At 41.8% G+C, this 20,697-nt stretch overlaps 1 pseudogene; it reads right to left on the bottom strand.

Annotated features, from left to right (window-relative positions):
- Positions 1 to 18,017, bottom strand: part of LOC141258509 (elongin-A pseudogene) — a 29,472-nt pseudogene extending 11,455 nt beyond the window's left edge.
- Positions 18,018 to 20,697: the final 2,680 nt, after the last annotated feature.

Here is a 20,697-nt window from a genome sequence, read left to right as displayed (position 1 = left end):
AGGAAAAAAAAAAGAGGATTTAGATGAAAAAAAAGGATTTTTCCTGGCCCCCGGGACCTGGAGCTAAGTCCAGGTGTTTCAGCAACAGGAGCAGCACACAGGACTGTAATGCAGCGTTTGCTGGTATAACCACTGCGTCTCCTATACAGCCTGCCTGCCTACCTGCCTGATATACCTGGGATGGATATTAGTCCTGAGAAGGACTGTTTGTTTCATCTGGCAGCCTTTACAGACCCTACACTAACTATTTTGCAGGATATATTTCTCCCTAAATCAGCAGCGCTGTCCCTACACTGTCTGATCCGGAGCGACTGTGTCCAAGATGGCGGCGCCCGGTATTAAATACTCGAGGTGACGCTGTGCGGCCAGCCAATCACTGTAATGCCCACAAACAACATGGCTGCGGCATTACAGTGACTGTCTGGCAATCCCTGCATGTTCATTGGCTCTGTAAAGAGCGCCAAACATGCAGGGCGGAGACCCGAGCTCCCGCCCGAGTAACCCGGAAATGCTCGGTGCTCGCCGAACATCCCGAGTAGCGTGATGCTCGGGCGAGTACCGAGCAGTTTCGAGCATGTTCGCTCAACACTAGTCATCACTAATACACTATAAGGTTTTAATAAGTGAAAAAGCAAGGGAATCTTTTTACTTTCGCAAATGATAAGATATGGAGCACTTCAAAGTTTGGAACAAATTCAGTTAAAATTTAACCTTCCTCAAAAATCCTTTTATCAATATTTACAACTTCATCATGCATATAAAGTGCAATTTGATGGTACTGATATTAATATTGATAACTATCCTACAGTAAATGTAATTGCCAATGCTATTAATACAAAAGGCCTAATTTCTTATATATATAAACTTTAATTATCTTCATATTTGAATAAATATCCTTTGAAGGTCAAATTAAAATGAAAGGAGGGTGTAGGCCCCATTTTCCTAGAACAACAGAATGAGATACTAGAATTAACTACAATTTTATCTTTATCAGAATTTCAGAGGATGTCTCACATTCTTCCACTCCACAGAGTACGTATGCAAAATCCTAAGTATGGTGTTTAAGACTGGAATACAAACACAGATGCATGACCAAGATGTGGAATGGATTGGGCGCAACTAATGCATAATGCATATGTTTTGGCAATGTCCTTCATCTGTGCCCACTCCGCAAGCGTGATTTGCACTACATGTGTACTGCGTTGGCACATGCTATGCAAAATAAGATACTGCACCAGGGGTCGTCGCTGCTGCCACAGTCGCTGCAACATCTGCAGAGTGGAATTCCACTGTGTCAGCACATCGAATATCAACCGGTTAACCGGTAGACCGAAAGACCTCTGTAGCGATGCAAGTCGATTATCCGCAGGGTGCGAACTGCGGAAGTGGGCACATAGCGACCACGCTTTCTGCAGCAACGCATCCAGGCCAGGATAGTGGCAGAGAAATTGCTGCACCACCAGGTTGAGGATGAGAGCCATGCAAGGCACGTTTGTGAGCTTGCCCCGGCATAGGGCTGCCACAAGGTTTGCACTGATATCACACATGGCCTTTCCTGGCTCCAGGTTCATTGGAGACAGCCATTAATCAAACTCAGCCTGGATATCTGTCCACAACTCTTCAGCTGTGTGACTGCGTTCTCCAAGGCATATTCATTTAAAAACTGCTTGAATGCGGAGTGCAGTACGAAGGTGGGGGGATTCTCTCTGCATTGTTGGAACACGTGTCTCATTAAGTCAGAGCTTGAGGGTGCAGGTGGAGGCCCTAGAGAAGTTGACGGAGGCAGAAGCAGTGGAGGAAGTGTTTGATACAGAGGTTTGTCCCGCAAACCTTGGGTATTCCAAGACATGTGGAGCAGCCCCTTCCCCGCCTGCCCCTACAGTCACCAGAGTCACCCAGTGCCCAGTCAGCGAAATGTAATGCCCTTGCCATGCTTGCTCATCCAGGTGTCTGTAGTGAAATGCACCCTGTCAGACAGAGATTTTGTCAAGGAATGGATGATGTTATCTGTGACATGCTGGTGTAGCACAACCACAGCTTTCTTAGAAAAGTAATGGTGAATGGGCAACTGGTACTGGGGGATTGTGACGGCCATCAGATTTTGGAAACTGTCTGTATCCACGAGGCGGAAAGGCAGCATTTCTGTGGCTGACAGATTGGAGATGGTGGAGTTCAAGCTCTTAGCTTTGGCATGTGTTGGAGGAAACAATATTTTACAGGACCAAAACTGCGGGGCCTAGGGCTGTCTGCTGTGCTGAGAGAGGGTGGAGTAGGATGAACATGACAAACTGCTGGACTGTGAGTAAGGTGCAAGCGGAGATGTAATGGTGGATTGAGAAAGATGTGGTGTGATCCGTGAAAAAAAAACAGCAGGCATGTCCACTTCCATAACTGCAGACGGGCTCTCACTCATTCCAACTGTAGCGGGTAAACAAGTGGAGGTTCTGTGGCCGGAGACCTGTGTAAGAGAACTTGCCACGGTAATGAAGGAGGAAGAAGCAGCAGATGCGTGTAACATCCCTGGCGGCATGATGGCATGGCTTACCATCTCCCACCATGCAAGACCGCCAACTTACCTATCAGTCCAGGCAGCACACTTTGCTCCAGTACTTGCTGTGTGCATGTCTCTTGTCTGATTGCTTAGGGCGGCGGCGCGGTTACTGCCTGATTCTTAAAGTTACAGTGTGTGCACTCCTAATGCGTCCCCAGCCTATTGCTGTGAGTCACTGGATACTTAAACCCTCTCCACCCAGTAGGAGGTGCCTGAGCAACACTTTCTTTCAGTGTGTTCTGTGCAACTGAGTTGCCAGGTTCTGTCCTTTATCTTGTCTGTTTCCGCCACCCTGGGGGCTGTATACTCAGGCCTGTTACCTGTATCTGTGACTTCTAGTCTGTTTCCGCCACCCTGGGGGCTGTATACCCAGGCCCATTTCCTGTATCTGTGACTTCTAGTCAGTTTCCGCCACCCTGTGGGCTGAGTTCCCAGGCTCGTTCCTGGATCTTGCTCCGGGTTCAGTTCCTGTCTGAACTATGCCGTAGCCCGTTACCTGTTTGTCTCTCTGTCCGTACCTTCCCTTTTCCTGCAGTGTCTGAAACTGCACCTAACTCCAACTCGTTGTCTCTGTACTTCTGTTTGTTAGTTTTGTGTCCACTCGCTACTTCATTATAAGTACCTTGTGTGTATCTGGTTCTGCTTGTCCCGTTTACCTGCCTCCATATCTACCTCCTGTGTTCTAACTATCTTCCTGTGTTTCCCAGTCTGTTCCATGTGAACAGAGCCCTGCCCTGTCTGCCTGCACCTTCTGACCTGCAGTTTCACTCTGCTCTGCTTGTCCACCACACCTGTGGTTTCGCTCTGCTCTGCTTGTCCTCCGCACCTGCGGTTTTACTCTGCTCTGCTTGTTCACCGCACCTGCGGTTTCGCTCTGCTCTGCTTGTCCACCGCACCTGCGATTTCGCTCTGCTCTGCTTGTCCACCGCACCTGCGGTTTCACTCTGCTCTGCTTGTCCACCGCACCTGCGGTTTTGCTCCATTCTGCTTGTCCACCGCACCTGCGGTTTCGCTCTGCTCTGCTTGTCCACCGCACCTGCTGTTTCTCTCTGCTCTGCTTGTCCACCACACCTGCAGTTTTGCTATGCTTGTCCACCGCACCTGCGGTTTCACTCTGCTCTGCTTGTCCACCGCACCAGCGATTTTGCTCTGCTCTGCTTGTCCACTGCACCTGCGGTTTTGCTCTGCTCTGCTTGTCCACCACACCTGCGGTTTCGTTCCAGTTTGCTTGTCCACCGCACCTGCGGTTTCGCTCTGCTCTGCTTGTCCACCGCACCTGCGGTTTCGCTCTGCTTTGCTTGTCCACCGCACCTGCAGTTTTGCTCTGTTCTGCTTGACCTCCGCACCTGCGGTTTCGCTCTGCTCCGCTTGTCCTCTGCGCCTGCGGTTCTGCTCTGCTTGTACACCGCAACTGCGGCTCTGCTCCTGTATCCCAGTCTGTACTGGTCCCTATCCAGTCTGCATACCAGCCGTGCCTGCCAGTACCCGCCTGTCTGCATACCTGCCGTGCCTGCCAGTACCCGCCTGTCTGCATACCTGCCGTGCCTGCCAGTATCCACCTGTCTGCATAAAAGCCGTGCCTGCCCGTTCCTGCATTCCCCGGTGTGGGTCAACAGCTGTGACCGGGGTCTGACCTGGAGTAGCACCTGGGCCACTTCCCACGTCCCTCCTCAGACCACGGAGTCGATTAAGCCGCAATGTGTTCATGGTCGGATCTGGCGAGGCCCCTAGTCACGCCCCTCCAGGCACTCCTCGGTTCGTGGCCCAGTGGGACCACTAACCACGCTCATACCAGTCAGTACTGGCGTGAGCATAACAATGCGGTTGATTGCCAGTGGTTGGCGAGGCCTGCTTGTCTGAATTTTAGCGCAGTGAGATTCCCAGACTCACCCATGTTGATCGCACATGTGTTGGTTCATGCATGTAGTAGTCAAATTATTGCCTCTATTGAGTAGTTTTATACAAGGTTGGCAGATAACATGAATTGGGTCACCCTTTGCAGTCTCAAAAAAGGCCAAGGCTATGCAACCCTTGCCGCTCTGCGAATTGCAGACCCGCGACCACTGCCGGTCACAGCCAGAGCTGTGGCTGAGGATGCAGTGCTTGTCGTGTTTGCATCAGTCCGTGTCTGTGTGGGAAGCTGCAACGTAACCTCCTCGTCTTTCTCCTCCTCCAACTGCTCTGCTGAGCTACTCAGCTGCAAACCTCTGGGTTCACACCAAGTTCGATCTACAGTTTTATCATCTTCCTCTCTGTTCTCACACTCTACGCTCTGAGAGTCACCCTCCTCTTCCTGCCCTGACAGCACAGTAAAGTCTGCGTGTGCCTCAGATATCTGAGTCTCATCAGGATCACCCCCCCCGGGGGTTAACATCTGGTGATGAGGGTCTGGACTGGATTCTGCTTGGACAATACTTCGTCCAGTCCCAGGTCCAACTGAAAAAAATTCTGGCCATCGGTGCAGATGCTTTCCTTCTCTTGAGTCTGTGAATCTTTGGAGTAGACCTCTTATGCCCATGGAACAGCTCTCCAGACTCGCCCATCTGTTGTTCCCCACAGTCAGTTGGGTGGTTGAAAAGTTGTGACGCAGGGGAAACAAGGGTAATTGAAGTGCCACCTCTGAGGACAGTACTGTGCGTGATGTTAAGGTTCAGGAAGAGGAGGATGGGTCACTTGAGGCAGCGCTTGCCATCCATTGGAGCACATGCTCTTTCTGGCCCTCATCTACAAGGCATCCTGCTGTGTGGCTGCCAAAGAAAGGGAATGGAGTAGCTTGTCCAGTAACAAAAGTTGTCAGCTGTCTTTGAATAGGATGAGATGGTGTTTGTTCAGTAGAGCTTTCAGCAATATTACTACCTACCCCACATACACCTTGATACCAAGCTTATTCCCCCTTCTACCACAACCTTGCTTTTTTCCCATTCGTGTTGGATGTACCCTTCCCCTCTTATAACTAGCTGTTTCACAACCCTAGGCCCATACCTGTCAGTCACCTGTCACCATATTAACAATCAGTATTTATTTGCTGAGTGTGGCCGGACCACGCTATTAGCAAAAAGAATGTAGATTCTGAAATGTGAAGTCCTGGCTGGAGCACAATATTAGCACAAATGATTTAGATACTGAAATATGGCCTGGTTTCGGGACCACGCTATTAGCACACAGAATTTGGATTGTGAAATGTAGACTTCTGGCTTGAAAAAAATATTAGCACAAAAGATTTAAATGCTGAAATGTGGCTTGGTTTCTGGACCATGCTATTAGCACACAGAATTTGGATTGTGAAATGTGGACTCCTGGCTGAAGCACAATATTGGCACAAAAGATTTAGATGCTGAAATGTGGCCTGGTATCTGAACCATGCTATTAGCTCAACAAATTTAGATTCTGAAATATAGACTCCTGGCTGAAGCACAATATTAGCACAAAATATTTATATGCCAAAATGTGGTATGATTTCTGGACCACGCTATAAGCACAAAGAATTTAGATTCTAAAATGTGGACTCCTGGCTAGAGCACAATATTAGCACAAAAGATTTATATGCTGGAATGTGTCCTGGTATCTGAACCATGCTATTAGCACCAAGAATTTAGATTCTGAAATGTGGACTCCTGGCTGGAGCACAATATTAGCACAAAAGATTTAGATGCTGAAATGTGTTTTGGTATCTGTACCATGCTATTAGCAAAAAGAATTTAGATTCTGAAATGTGGACTACTGGCTGGAGCACAATATTAGCACAAAAAATGTATATGCTAAAAAGTAGCCTGGTGTCTGGACAACAGAATTAGCAAAAAGGATTGTTATGATGGAAGGTTGATTTCTCAGTCACACAGGATCCTATCTATCTGAACTCGCTGACTGACAATCAACCACTTAGATAACTATCTGACTATCCTGTAGCAGCTAACAAATGAAGTAGCACTCTGCAACACTAAGTATGCGAACATGAAATATATGAAATCTGAATAGCAATACTCCTCTAGAAAATAGAAATAAATGAGAAATCTTAGCGCATAAATTGGCCAATTCTTGTGTACCTGGTAGCCACATTAAGGTGTTTCTCGATCCTGCTGCAATTAAAACTGCCTGTGGCCTAGAGGAGGAGTGCTCTGTCAGAGCCTACATATATAAACAGAAAAAACTGACCTGCACTTCAGAAACAAGAAATAGGTGTGTACAGGTGCTTACTATGAGCAGCTACCTCCATATACAACTAACAAATGAAGTAGCACTGTGCAACACTAAGTATTTGAAGATGAAATATATGAAATATTTGAATAGCATTACTGCTCTAGAAAATAGAAATAAATGAGAAACCTTAGCGCATAAGTTGGCCAATTCATGTGTACCTGGTAGCCACATTAAGGCGTTTCTCATTATACCAGGAACCTGCCTGTGTGAACCCCTCTCTAAGAGACAAAAGTCTGCTTGTGTGTGGAAATGCAAGATCCTGCTGCAATTAAAACCGTCTGTAGCCTAGAGGTGGAGTGCTCAGTCAAAGCTTATACATAAAAACAGAAAAAACTGACCAGCACTTCCAAAACAAGAAATAGGTGTGTACATGTGCTTGCTAGGAGTAGCTACCTCCATATACAGCTAACAAATGAAGTAACACTCTGCAACACTAAGTATTCGAACATGAAATATATGAAATTTGAATAGCATTATTGCTCTAGAAAATAGAAATAAATGAGAAATCTTAGAGAATAAATTGGCCAATTCATGTGTACCTGATAGCCATGTTAAGGTGTTTCTCGTTATACCAGGAACCTGCCTGTGTGAACTCCTCTCTGAGAAAAAAAGTTTGCTTGTGTTGGAATGCAAGATCCTGATGCAAGATCCTGACTGAGTACTCCGCCTCTGGCCACAGGCGGTTTTAATTGCACCTGGATCTTGCATTTCCACACACAAGCAGACTTTTGTCTCTTAGAGAGGAGTTCACACAGGCAGGTTCCTGGTATAACGAGAAACGTGGCTACCAGGTATACATGAATTGGCCAATTTATGCGCTAAGCTTTCTCATCTATTTCTATTTTCTAGAGCAGTAATGCTATTCAAATTTCATAAATTTCATGTTCGCATACTTAGCATTGCAGAGTGCTACTTCGTTTGTTAGTTGTATATGGAGGTAGCTACTCCTAGTAAGCACCTGTACATACCTATTTCTTGTTTTGGAAGTGCCGGTCAGCTTTTTCTGTTTATCCTTTAGCAGCAGCAGGAGCAGCCTCTCTGCACTGTTACACTGACAAAATGGCACCAAAACAACATGTCCACTCTTTATATGGAGAGGGACAGGTGACATTGGCAGCTAATGTCACAAGAGCACCACTATCCTAGCCAAAGTCCTAACAAAAGCATTTGTGGAAACTCAATCATTTACTGAACTTTGGCCAAATTTTGGTGATTTTGAGGAAAATGCTCGGGAATCCGAACACAAATCCAAATGTGCAATGTATGTGCCAACTTTGAGATTGGCGAATGTTTTCCGAACAAGATCACTCATCTCTAATTATGAGTCCTGTTTACACAGGACGATGCGCCTCCAAGAGCTATGATCTTTTGTGCTGCGCAAAAGATCTTTTCACTACTGTAAAACTGCACATTTTAGTGTGGTCTTGTGCAATAATCATGCTGTCTAATCAGCATCTTGATATGCCACATGATCTTTGAGTTCAGCTCATAAAAAATGGAAGCAAAAACAAAAGTGTTATCACGCTTCTACTCAAAGCAAGATGGTGTATGGAGAGACAAAAGTAGGAGAAAGCTCTGCCACTAGGGAAGGATACAAGGGGGCACCCCTGATGCCTTCCCTGCACCATCCTGAGCTTCCTAGCATCCCTAGACAGGTTTTTTTAATCCACTATGGCGATCACGTTCCTATCCCTGTCATACCCTATATACCACCCTGACTAGTGAGTAGGGTAGCAGGAATGCTAGTCCTGCTCTAACGTAATGACACAGAGGGGAAATATAAAGGGATAAAAGAAAACCGCAATCATACAAAAACACTCTCAAACAATCAAGTGAGAAACATGGAAGGAGAGGGTGAGGGTGAGAGGGAGAGGCAAACCAAATGGGAATAGAGACAGAGAGTTGTACACACAAGCCAATAACACTCAGATCTCCCCTGAAACAACTCCAAACACTGGCTTCTTTCTCAGCTCACTGCACCTGCTCCAAACCAGGTAGTTGCAAACTGTCACTGGTAACAACTGGAGCTTAGAGGAGCGTATTTAAGCCAGAGGGAAGTGATGAACAGTTGAGGAAACACAGGATGGAGAGTTCCAGGAGACAAACAGGGCTATCTAAACCTTGCAAGAACAGAGCAAGGAAAACCTGAACTGCTAATATGATGGTGAGGCAGTTCAAACCAGAGCAGATGTACGTGTAACCAGACACTGCAATCTTGTGGCTCCACTCTGGGCGGCATCCCTATGAAAAGTGTTGCATTTATATTTTTGCTCAGTGTACATGTCTTTTCCGAGCAATTAGAGGCCTGAAGTACTGAAATTCATGGCAAATTTATTTTAAGTGAATGAAATTTTTTTAACAAACATTCTGTAAATCTTGAAAATTTGAATTTCAAAGGATTCACTCATCTATAGATTATACCAAGTTATATAATTATTCCTTATACAGGGTGGGCCATATATATGGATACACCTAAATAAAATGGGTATGGTTGGTGATATCAATTTCCTTTGTGGCACATTAGTATATGGAAGGGGGAAAACTTTTACAGATGGGTGGTGACCATGGCGGCCATTTTGAAGTCAGCCATTTTTAATCCAACTTTATTTTTTTCAATGGGAAGAGGGTTACGTGGCACATCAAACTTTTTGAGAATTTCATAAGAAAAACAACTTTAAAATGGCCACCATAGTCACCACCCATCTGGAAAAGTTTTCCCCCTCCCATATACTAATGTGCCATAAACAGGAAGTTGATATCACCAACCATTCCCATTTTATTTAGGTGTATCCATATAAATGGCCCACCCTGTAGATGGAATACAGGATAACTTATTGAGTTCTGTGTGTCCACTTGCTGGGATACATAACAATCGATAATTTCTTACGTGTCCAGTAGTGGAAAGCTTAATAACTTTGCTTAAGCCATTTAATGATAAGTGATTCTAAAATATTGCATGAAACTAAATCTAGCCTAAAATAGTTTTTATTTTTAAGTCCCTGCAAAAATTGTTCAGTCTTACATGTTTTTGAACATTTAAAATGTGTTTTAAATATTTTAAATTTTAATAAATGTTATATTAATCAAACTCTGACAGCAGCATTTAACAGGTTAACAGTTGCGAGTGTATCTTTGCTACATCCGTGGCTGTTAAAGGCAGGTCCTGGCTGTATGTTATCCAGCGATCCCGCTACTGATTTGCGATGTAGATGTATGGCAAATTTCAGTAAGGGGCTAAAATGCTGTAATGCAAACGATGTCTGTGCATTGAGGGAAAAAGTGGGAGGATTTATCCAGTAAATTGCATGTAAAGTACATCTACCATACACATTGCAAAACTAGACATATGGTATGCTGACATAAAAACACCTGGAAGATAATCTAGATTTAAAAACTTTCATCTGCTGGATGAAAAACTGTAAATTTTAGATATGCTTCCTTTAACTGTCTGCTTCTGATAGACCCTACATTGGCTTCCAAATTTGGAAGACCCCTAAGGCCATTGTTCAGACTCCAGCTGTTGTAATGGAAATTAATCCCTCTCTGTAAATCGCTTGCAATTATAAAATTATAAAAATAAAAAATTGTATTCCTTTTGGGTATTAGAAAATAACTTCACCTATATCTTCAGTATTTTACATGCACCGGCTAAGACTGAGCAGTAAGAATGTGTTTAAAAACTTCCTATTTTCTCAGTTATAAACTATTTTACAAAGTTTAAAATTTAAGGTAAAAGAAAAATTGTTTAAAAAGCATGTTGTCAAATGTCAATTTAATGTGAAGTAAGGAATTGAATATTGTAGTAAATCAAAATTACATTCATGTGCAGTAATAAATATATGTATTTGACTATTAATCAATTGAATTACTTACCACTATGGGAAATACTATGTTGTTAACTTTTGATGGTTTTGTAAATGGTTAAATGTACGCATTGTTAGCTCATTTTAATAAATAGATCTGACTAGAAGCAAATACTAAGATTTCCAAATGCTCAAATATTGTCTAATTGGAACTTGCTAAAAAGTACAAAAAAGCAAATGGCATCAAAAACTTCAAAGACAAGTCTCCATTTTACGACTGAAGTTATTCAGCGATGTAAAGTCTTTGAAGAGGGACTCCTGGTGATCAGAAGCCTTTGAAATGATAGAAAACAGACATTTATAATTACACAAAGGTGCAGAGTCCAGCAGAGATAGTAGAGGACATTATTGAGGATGCTGAGGACTAGACATGGGCAAGACAAAATTTCAAATCTCAAAACTCACTTGACCTGTTATTTGATGGCAAAAAAAGAAGGAATGTTTTATACAGTCTCCAATAAGCAAGTCAAAATGATGCATTTACTTTAAATTGATTGACTTTTAGGTGGTTAAAGAGGTATTTGGTTTAGATATGTTGTTGTTAAAGAATATTTAAAAAGTCACATAACTACAGGTAGAAAAGGTGCTTTCATTTTTTACTTTCTAAACTATCTTAGCACTATGTTTCTTAAAGGGAATCTGTCAACAAATTTTTGATATTTATTCTGAGAATAGCATAATATAGTGCAAGTGAGCTCAATTCCAAGGATATATCACTTAGTTTACTGGGTGCAGCAGTTATAACACAATCAGAGTTTTTAAATGAAGGATGAAGCAAAGCTGAGAAAGCTAACCCCTCCCACATCAGGCTCTCTATGTACACAGAATATGTACAGTGCACTGCTTTATCACAGGAGGTCATACCAGAACTCACTCGATGCTGTAGTCCAGCAGTGATGATCTCCTAGTGATAAAACCTTCATTGCACGTAAACAACAGCACATAACCAAAAAAGTGTCACATCGTTGAATACAGTTTCTCAGCTCCTACCTCATGCTATCCCCAGATTACATAGTAAAAACTTGCTGACAGATTCCTTTTAAAGAATAAATACACCTTTATTGGGTTACTGAAGTGTTAACAATTTTTTTAAAACTATATTCAATTTTTTGTTTCATGTATTTCTTGTTTTCGTACTGCTTTATATTTAGAAGATTCTTACCTTTCAGATGATGTTCGGTCCCAACCACACTGTGTTAAAAAAATAACAAACCGCTCTGTACTCAATTTCCCTTGGTCCATTAGTGATTGCTGCTCCTGGAGTCAGGCATTAGCTTTTGCGATTATGTCGCATCAACTGCCCAGCAGCCAATCAGTGAGCTTAGCAGCCCTATTGTTGTAGTCAGAATAAGCGGTGAGATCACTTATTGGATGCTGTGCTGTCGACGTTATGTCAGCACCCCAGGCAGTACCAGACAGACAGTGCTGGAGCAGAAGGCGGATTTCAGGGGTAAGTATGTTTGTTTGTTTTTTTTAGCAAAATGGCTTCTCATTAGTTACCATGATAAAAAGAGAAAATGCTCTTCAGTGGTTTTACTCTATGGCTCTGGAACTACTGATAGAAAGTTAAATGCTTGAGGTAACAGTCATAGAAAAAAAATATAGTAAAAAAGCATATTCATGTCTAGCATTATGTCAAAATAGCACTCAGCAGTTTATATACAAAGCCACATTCGTGCAATTTTGTATCAAGATATTATTTTTTATCTTTTTTTACTTAAATGCATGAAAAATGATTTTTTTTCTGCTGAAAAGTGTGAGAAGAGCAAAAAATGACAAAAAAAATTTTTAAAAAAATCAAAACTGAAGATGTAAACATTTTAAAGTTGGTCATGTGAAAAAGTTTCAATTTGCAAAATGCAGGTATTACAAGCCTTAAAAGGTTTGTGCACACATACACCTTAAATATTTTCTGAAAGTAGACAACCTGATATTTGGCATCCAACTGTCATGTTGACAGTCCTGAACACCGTCATGTAACTTCTAACACAGAATTTAACACAAATGCTTACAAATGTTATTTTTCACCTTAAACTGGAAAACAAGCAGAGGTGTACAGTACAGCTGAGCAAAGTGATCGTCAGAACCCTGGTCCATCGGCAACATCGGTTTTCCATGGCACCCGGACCAGGGCACTGCAAACTTCCTGCTTCCTGCCGACATCTTTGGCACCTCTTCTGATTAGCGGGCCATTTTATACTACTTTAGCAAAGGAAAAGATCTATGGAAGAATAAAAAGAAGGCTAAAGTAAAATTCCTAGATGTTCAGCAAAGATCACTAATTTTCCTTGTTATACTTTGTAAGAGCAGATCGACAGTTTTTAAATTCAAAATTAACCTGTCACTTACTTGATGACATGAGTCTACGGTCAAGCTTAGGTGGCCATATAATAAAAAACAGCCAATCATGTCTGCAATTTGTGGCCACCCATGACTGGCTTCATGTGCAACTCCATGTTTTTGCCTGCAGACAGGTTTAAGAGCTACATGCTTTACCATGCAAACTAGTGAATGATGCGATACTAAATCAGCATGCAGAATATGGACAACACATTGAACAAAAATACGGTCACATGAAGCCACATTTAGTGTGAATTTACAGGCAGAATATTTTTTTTGCATAAAGTTCTGCAACTATCCCATTCATCTCATTTGGTTTTCATAATTTTCCACAACAAAATCTGCAGTGTGGAAATTCATCCTAAGGCATAAAACTATCTGAACACAGAAGTAAATTCAAAACTAAATTCAGTTACAGTTTTCCTGTGGAATACTGTAGCAGGGTCACTGATACATTCTTATCTGCATTATTTTCAACATTGTATTGACATATAAAAACCTTTTTACAAATGTGTTCAGTCGAGATGGATGCATTTATTTGAGTGGAATTCTACTCAAATTTTCAAAAATTAGTATTCTCCAAAACATTACTTTTACACAATTCTCTCCTTGCGAATTCAGCTTGTCATCATTTTGTTGAAGCATAGAGTGTAGAGGGATGGCAAAAGCTTAAAGTGTTACTGTCGTTTTGACTTAGAATTCATAAATCATTAGAACACATGAAAATAAGAAACTTTGTAATATATCATAATAAAGAAAACTGCATCTGTCCATGACTTAATTGATCAGTCATTATCAAAAATCTGTATTCAGTGAAGACAGACTTTACCATTACTGAAATAGGAGATGGCAGCTGCTACTGTTATAATTCTATATAGAAAGGAGGAGGATGAGGAGAGAAAAGCTCTGCCTCCAGCTCCTCTTTAAGTCTGTCTACATAAAATCTTATCAGTAGCACCTGCAGTTTCCTTTCTCAGTAATGGAAAATCTGTCTTCACTGAATAAATATTTTACTTCAGAATTTATATAATGGTTGATCAGTTTTATCAGAGACAAAAGCAGAATTCTCTGATAAGATATATTACACAGTGGCTTATTTTCATGTATAACATTGATTTACAAAGCAAAAAAGCATGCTCACCTCACCGCTCACCTGTCTGGCTGCCCCCTAGTGGTCACTGCCTGCCATCTAGTCCTCTGCGACTCTTCTTTCCGCCATTGTGCACCACATCTCCGGTGTCTTCACTCTAGGCCGGGACGCCTGGAATCAACCAGGCCTCCAAAGTCACTGCGTGTCATAAAGCTGCGACATATGTCGTAATGTTGTGACGTCATGGCAGTAAGCAGCGCAGGCAGTCAGCTAGGTGAGCGGTGATATGGGTATTAGCTTATCTTGTTGTTGTTTTTTACACCCTACATTTTTTATGCATTGGAGTCTGGTGATGCTTTGGCTTGGGTCACACCATTATGGGAACAGGATGATCCTATGATGCATTGTACACCCTTATTTCTGCTGGCTTCCATAGAGTGCTTCATGAACCATGTTTAGTCCACCCAGTCCCTGACACTCCAGCATAGACAAGGGACTTACTCTGTGGGACATTATGTTATTCAATTCTGTGTCCCTGTATGCTAAATTGTCCTGGAATAGAGAAGTTCTCCAGTTGAATTTCGATGCTGTTCTGTCCAGTTGGATCAAAGTTAGACTTTGATCCCTGGTAGTGAGAACGTATATAATTGGGCTAGGTATTTTGATGATGTTCTGTTTGTGTGGGATGGTACTATTAATGATCTTCATAAAATCATGCGTCTCATGAATATCAATGATATTAACATCAAATTGACCTACACTTTTGGACTTAACGTCAATTTTCTTGACATTGATAATGAGGTAACCCCAGATGGAGATATCCAAACTGATATATTTCGTAAGCCCACGGCTACTAATTCTATTTTGAGGGCAGATTCATCCCACCTTCCTTCAACTGTTCATGGCATACCAGTTGGGCAGTACTTAAGAGCATATAGGATTTCTTCAACTGATAGGGCATTTAAAAAAAAAAATCTGAACTCTATGCCCGGTTTAGAGAAAGAGGATACAGACATAGACAGATCAGACGAGGATATAGGAGGGCCAAGGAAAGTAGTAGGGACCAACTCCTTTATTCCTCTAGTGTTCAAAAGGAAAAATCAGACTCTAATCAGGTAAGATTGATAACTCCTTACAATTGCCAATGGAAACAATTTTCCAACATTATCCATAAGCATTGGAATGTCTTGCAAACTGACCCAGTTTTGGGGAAGATTTTGCCTGAAAAACCATGTATTACCGCCAAAAGATAAAAAAATTTGAAGGATTTTTTGGTTCGTAGCGAATATAAGCAACAGGAACCCTTCATTTAGGGAACATATCCTGGTTTTCTGCCCTTGTGGACAATGTAAAACTTGCCTTAATACCTTAGAAGCAAGGAATTCTTTAATTCAACTGGAGAAAAGAGATTTATATTCAAACAATTCCTTACATGTTCAACTAAGGGAGTTGTCTATGTGGCAGAGTGCCCTTGCCACAAAATATATGTGTGCATGACCACAAGGGAATTTCGGGTCCGTGTGAGGGAACACATACGTTATATCGAAAAAACTAAAAGTACCGATGAGGATGATCAGCTTAAATCTCTCCCTCAACATTTTAAATTTTTCCACAATTCCGATGCTACTCTCTTAAGATTAAAAGCTATTGGCCAAGTATCCTTGGGAAGTCCATGGGGTGATCTTTTTAAAATACTCTCTCAGGTAGAGAGTCGATGGATATACCGACTCAATTCTATCGTACCGTATGGACTAAATGAAAATTTTGGCTTTGGTTCTTTTTTATAGTCTTTTGTAGTTCTCTGTGTATTTTTATTTCGTTTTTTATGGTTTTAATTGTATTTTTCTTCACTTTTATATAGGGGAGACAGATTATCCTGTATATACAGTACAGACCAAAAGTTTGGACACACCTTCTCATTTAAAGATTTTTCTGTATTTTCATGACTATGAAAATTGTACATTCACACTGAAGGCATCAAAATTATGAATTAACACATGTGGAATTATATACTTAACAAAAAAGTGTGAAACAACTGAAAATATGTCCTATATTTTAGGTTTTTCAAAGTAGCCACCTTTTGCTTTGATGACTGCTTTGCACACTTTTGGCATTCTCTTGATGAGCTTCAAGAGGTAGTCACCGGAAATGGTTTTCACTTCACAGGTGTGCCCTGTCAGGTTTAATAAGTGGGATTTCTTGCCTTATCAATGGGGTTGGGACCATCAGTTGTGTTGTGCAGAAGTCTGATGGATACACAGCTGATAGTCCTACTGAATAGACTGCTAGAATTTGTATTATGGCAAGAAAAAAGCAGCTAAGTAAAGAAAAACGAGTGGCCATCATTACTTTAAGAAATAAAGGACAGTCAGGTTGAAAAATTGGGCAAACTTTGAAAGTGTCCCCAAGTGCAGTTGCAAAAACCATCAAGCGCTACAAAGAAACTAGCTCACATGAGGACTGCCCAAGGACAGGAAGACCAAGAGTCACCTCTGCTTCTGAGGATAGGTTTATCCGAGTCACCAGCCTCAGAAATCGCAGGTTAACAGCAGCTTAGATTAGAGACCAGGTCAATGCCACACAGAGTTCTAGCAGCAGACACATCTCTACAACAACTGTTAAGAGGAGACTTTGTGCAACAGGCCTTCATGGTAAAATAGCTGCTAGGAAACCACTGCTAAGGACAGGTAACAAGCAGAAGAGACTTGTTTGGGCTAAAGAACACAAGGAATGGACATTAGACCAGTGGAAATCTGTGCTTTGGTCTGATGCATCCAAATTTGAGATCTTTGGTTCCAACCACCGTGTCTTTGTGTGGTGCAGAAAAGGTGAACGGATGGACTCTACATGCCTGGTTCCTACCGTGAAACATGGAGGAGGAGGTGTGATGGTGTGGGGGTGCTTTTCTGGCGACACTGTTGGGGATTTATTCAAAATTGAAGGCATACTGAACCAGCATGGCTACCACAGCATCTTGCAGCGGCATGCTATTCCATCCAGTTTGCGTTTAGGTGGACCATCATTTATTTTTCAACAGGACAATGACCCTAAACACACCTCCAGGCTGTATAAGGGCTATTTGACCAAGAAGGAGAGTGATGGGGTGCTACGCCAGATGATCTGGCCTCCACAGTCACCAGACCTGAACCCAATCGAGATGGTTTGGGGTGAGCTGGACCGCAGAGTGAAGGCAAAAGGGCCAACAAGTGCTAAGCATCTCTGGGACATCTTCAAGATTGTTGGAAGACCATTTCCGGTGACTACCTCTTGAAACTCATCAAGAGAATGCCAAGAGAGTGCAAAGCAGTCATCAAAGCAAAAGATGGCTTCTTTGAAGAACCTAAAATATAAGACATATTTTCAGTTGTTTCACAATTTTTTGCTAAGTATATAATTCCACATGTGTTAATTCATAGTTTTGATGCCTTCAGTGTGAATGTACAATTTTCATAGTCATGAAAATACAGAAAAATCTTTAAATGAGACGGAAGTATGCACTTTTAGAGGAAGTCGTTATCAATCATGTGCGCTGATGGTCATCAGACTTCCCGTTAGCGGCACCAGCTGTTTACAATGTCCGGTGATCGTCTATCCCCTATATATTTTGCCTTTGTCATTTCAACCTTGCGTTCCCTGAGGAAGGTTGACGAAATGAGTGGCGGGGCGGCGGGTCGTCCCGTGGGTCAACTCATTCTTTTGATCAGGCAATGATAACTTTTTCTTCCACCTATTTGAGATGGTACTGAGGGGGATATTTATATTTGCACTTTGTTAGGATTCAGATCTTTAATGAATAAGTGTGTTGTTCTATGTACCTTACTTTGACTACACATTTTTGTGCATATTCTCATATTGGTACAATATAATCACTTTATTCTAGTTTCATCATGTATCCTTAAAATAGATTTCATACTCACTTTGTATCATTTCCTTGATGATGTGTGTGATCCATGTAGGAATTGAAGATAACCGCCATGTTTTGTGAAGTTACTGGTGTTTTTACTTGGTTTTAAAAAAATTAATTTTCCCTAATAAAATTTATATTTTTTGATCTAATATACTCTGTTTTTTTTCTGTGGATTATTATCTTTGGAAATTGTTGTTTATTACTGTTTGAGTTGGTGCTATCAAGTTACTACATATGGGATACTATTGTGGGACTTTGAGTTAATTTTTTATGCATTGGAGTCTGGTGATGCTTTGGCTTGAATCACACCATTATTGGAGCAGGATGATCCTATGATGCACTCTAAACCATTATTTATGCTGGCTTCCATAGAGTGTTTCATGAACCATGTTTAGTCCACCCAGTCCCTGACAACCCAGCATAGACAAGGGACTAACTCTGTGGGACATTATGTTATTCAATTCTGTGTCCCTGTATGCTAAATTGTCCTGGAATAGAAATGTTCTCCAGTTGAATTTTTATGCTGTTCTATCTAGTTGGATCAAAGATGAACTTGCTGTTAAGGATTTTTCATATTCCATTAATGATAAAATTTCTCTTACATTAAAAACACAGGCCTAGGGAGAAAGCTCGAGATTCCTATGTCCTATATCCCAGAGCTTCTTCAAAATATCCTCCCAGAGAGGCCGTACTGGAATACATGCAAGTCAACCATAAGAAATTGTCATCAGCAAAAAGTCCCCATTGCCTTACTTGTCTATATTATGGTGAATGGGATCATTCTCGCATAAAGTGTTCCAAACTCAAGGTCAAATAGGGAAACTTCAGACATTAGACAAAGGAGGAAGGATCACCTTGGGATTAACACTGTCCTCCACTGACAGGACAGGACAATGTAGGAGAGCTGGGGCAAAGCTTGTGTGGGTACTAGCCTCTGTTGCACTAGCAACCAGCTCCTGTTCCTCCTTTTCCTCCTCTTCATTCTCTACCTCTTCATCTGCATTGATGTCTTCATTGTTACCCAATCTGTGCTGAGCCGATGAGATGAGGCTGGGCTTGGTAGAATCTCCCTGTCTCATGTCTTCTTCCATCTTCACCTGGTCCACATGCAAAGATTCATATTTAATTGTGAACAGTTACTGTTTAAGTAGGCATAGAAGCGGGATCGTTGCGCTGAGTATGGAATCATTGCTGCTCACCATTTTTGTGGAGCCCTCAAAGCCTTGGAGAACCACACAAATGTCAAACATCCATGCCCACTCTTCAGTTGTTATGTGCGAAGGCTGACAAGAATACCGAAGGACATGTTGGAGCTAATATTCAACAACTAGCCTCTGCTGCTCACAAAGCCTTGCCAGCATGTGCAGTGTGGAGTTCCAGTGCGTATTCACGCCGTACACTATTCAGTGAGTTGATATTTGCATGCCGCTGCTGCAGCACTGCCAGACCAGCAGCAGCTGTTGCTGACTTGTGGAAATGGGCACTGACGCAGTGTACCTTGACCAGAAGCTCTGGAAAATCTGGGTATGATTTGAGAAATTGCTACACTACCAAGTTGAGCATGTGTACTAGCACATGACTTATTCCTTCCAAAGACTATACTAAGGACCAGGGGGCACTCATTACAGGTGAAAGAAAGGCGATTCCGTCACCCAAATAGGGAAGGGTTCTTTAAAGTCAGAACAGTTGGACTGTGGAATGCCCTACCACAAGAAGTAGTAATGGCAGACAGTATAACAACTTTCAAAAAAGGGCTGGACGATTTCCTCGATACACATTATATTGTGGGTTACAGTTAAATTAGACAAAATGTTACACTAATAGTAGTACATTTAATACAATAATAGTAATTACATAACTAGTATCCTAATTAGGTTTGATCCAGGGTTCTTGGACTGATCGCCTTTTCTCTGGGTCAAGAAGGAATTTTTCCCCATGATGCAAATTGGCCGAATGCGTCCTAGGGTTTTTGCCTTCTTCTGGATCAACAGATTTAGGCATAGGGATTTTAGTAATACTATTATTAGAATCATAAGAGTAATACAAAGTATAAAACTAATCAAACATTATAAACGGATTCATTTTTAATTGTAATAGTGCAGCAATAATAAAAATGGTAATAATACATTTGTGAGGCCTAGTCCGTGTAAGTTAGTAAGTTAGTGTAGGGAGTAGAATTGAGGGAGAAAGGTTGAACTGGATGGACCTAGGTCATTATTCAATCTACGTTACTATGTTATATTACACAAGAACTACAGGACGGATGTCATCAACCAAGGTATCATTTTAATCAGTGTAATGTTGCGCACCTGACAGTGTATGTAGTTTACTGAGCACAATCCTGCTGACAGGTGGCTTTAAGGATATACTGGGAGTTGAAGGTTCATGTGACACAAATTCTATGGGGCTTAGCTGACATTGCAATTAAAAGGGTGTCCCTTTTTAGAAAATTACAGTACCCAAGGGAAGTTTGTTATAAAAAAAAATCAGGCTTCACTTACCATCTCTAGATCCAGCGCTGAATCTACACCACTGCTCCCAGTACCTCAAATTGGCTGCAAAGATGATGCCATGTTGAAAGCGTTGAAGCCAATCAGTGAGCTCAGTGGCTCTAAGCAGGAAGTTACATCTATACTGACAGTACCACAGATCTCACTGATTGACTGCTATGCTGTCGATGAGTTATCAACGCTTTAGCCGATTCCAAACACTGGAACAGTGGCAGAAACTCCCCAGGGGACCAGATGAT

This window comes from Phyllobates terribilis, unplaced genomic scaffold, assembly GCF_046119375.1.
Source record: "Phyllobates terribilis strain yellow unplaced genomic scaffold, ASM4611937v1 Scaffold_3__8_contigs__length_932513732, whole genome shotgun sequence".
Classification (NCBI taxonomy): Eukaryota; Metazoa; Chordata; class Amphibia; order Anura; family Dendrobatidae; genus Phyllobates; species Phyllobates terribilis.
The sequence above is the reverse complement of the archived record's forward strand: the minus strand, read 5'-3'. Positions and strand labels throughout refer to the sequence as shown.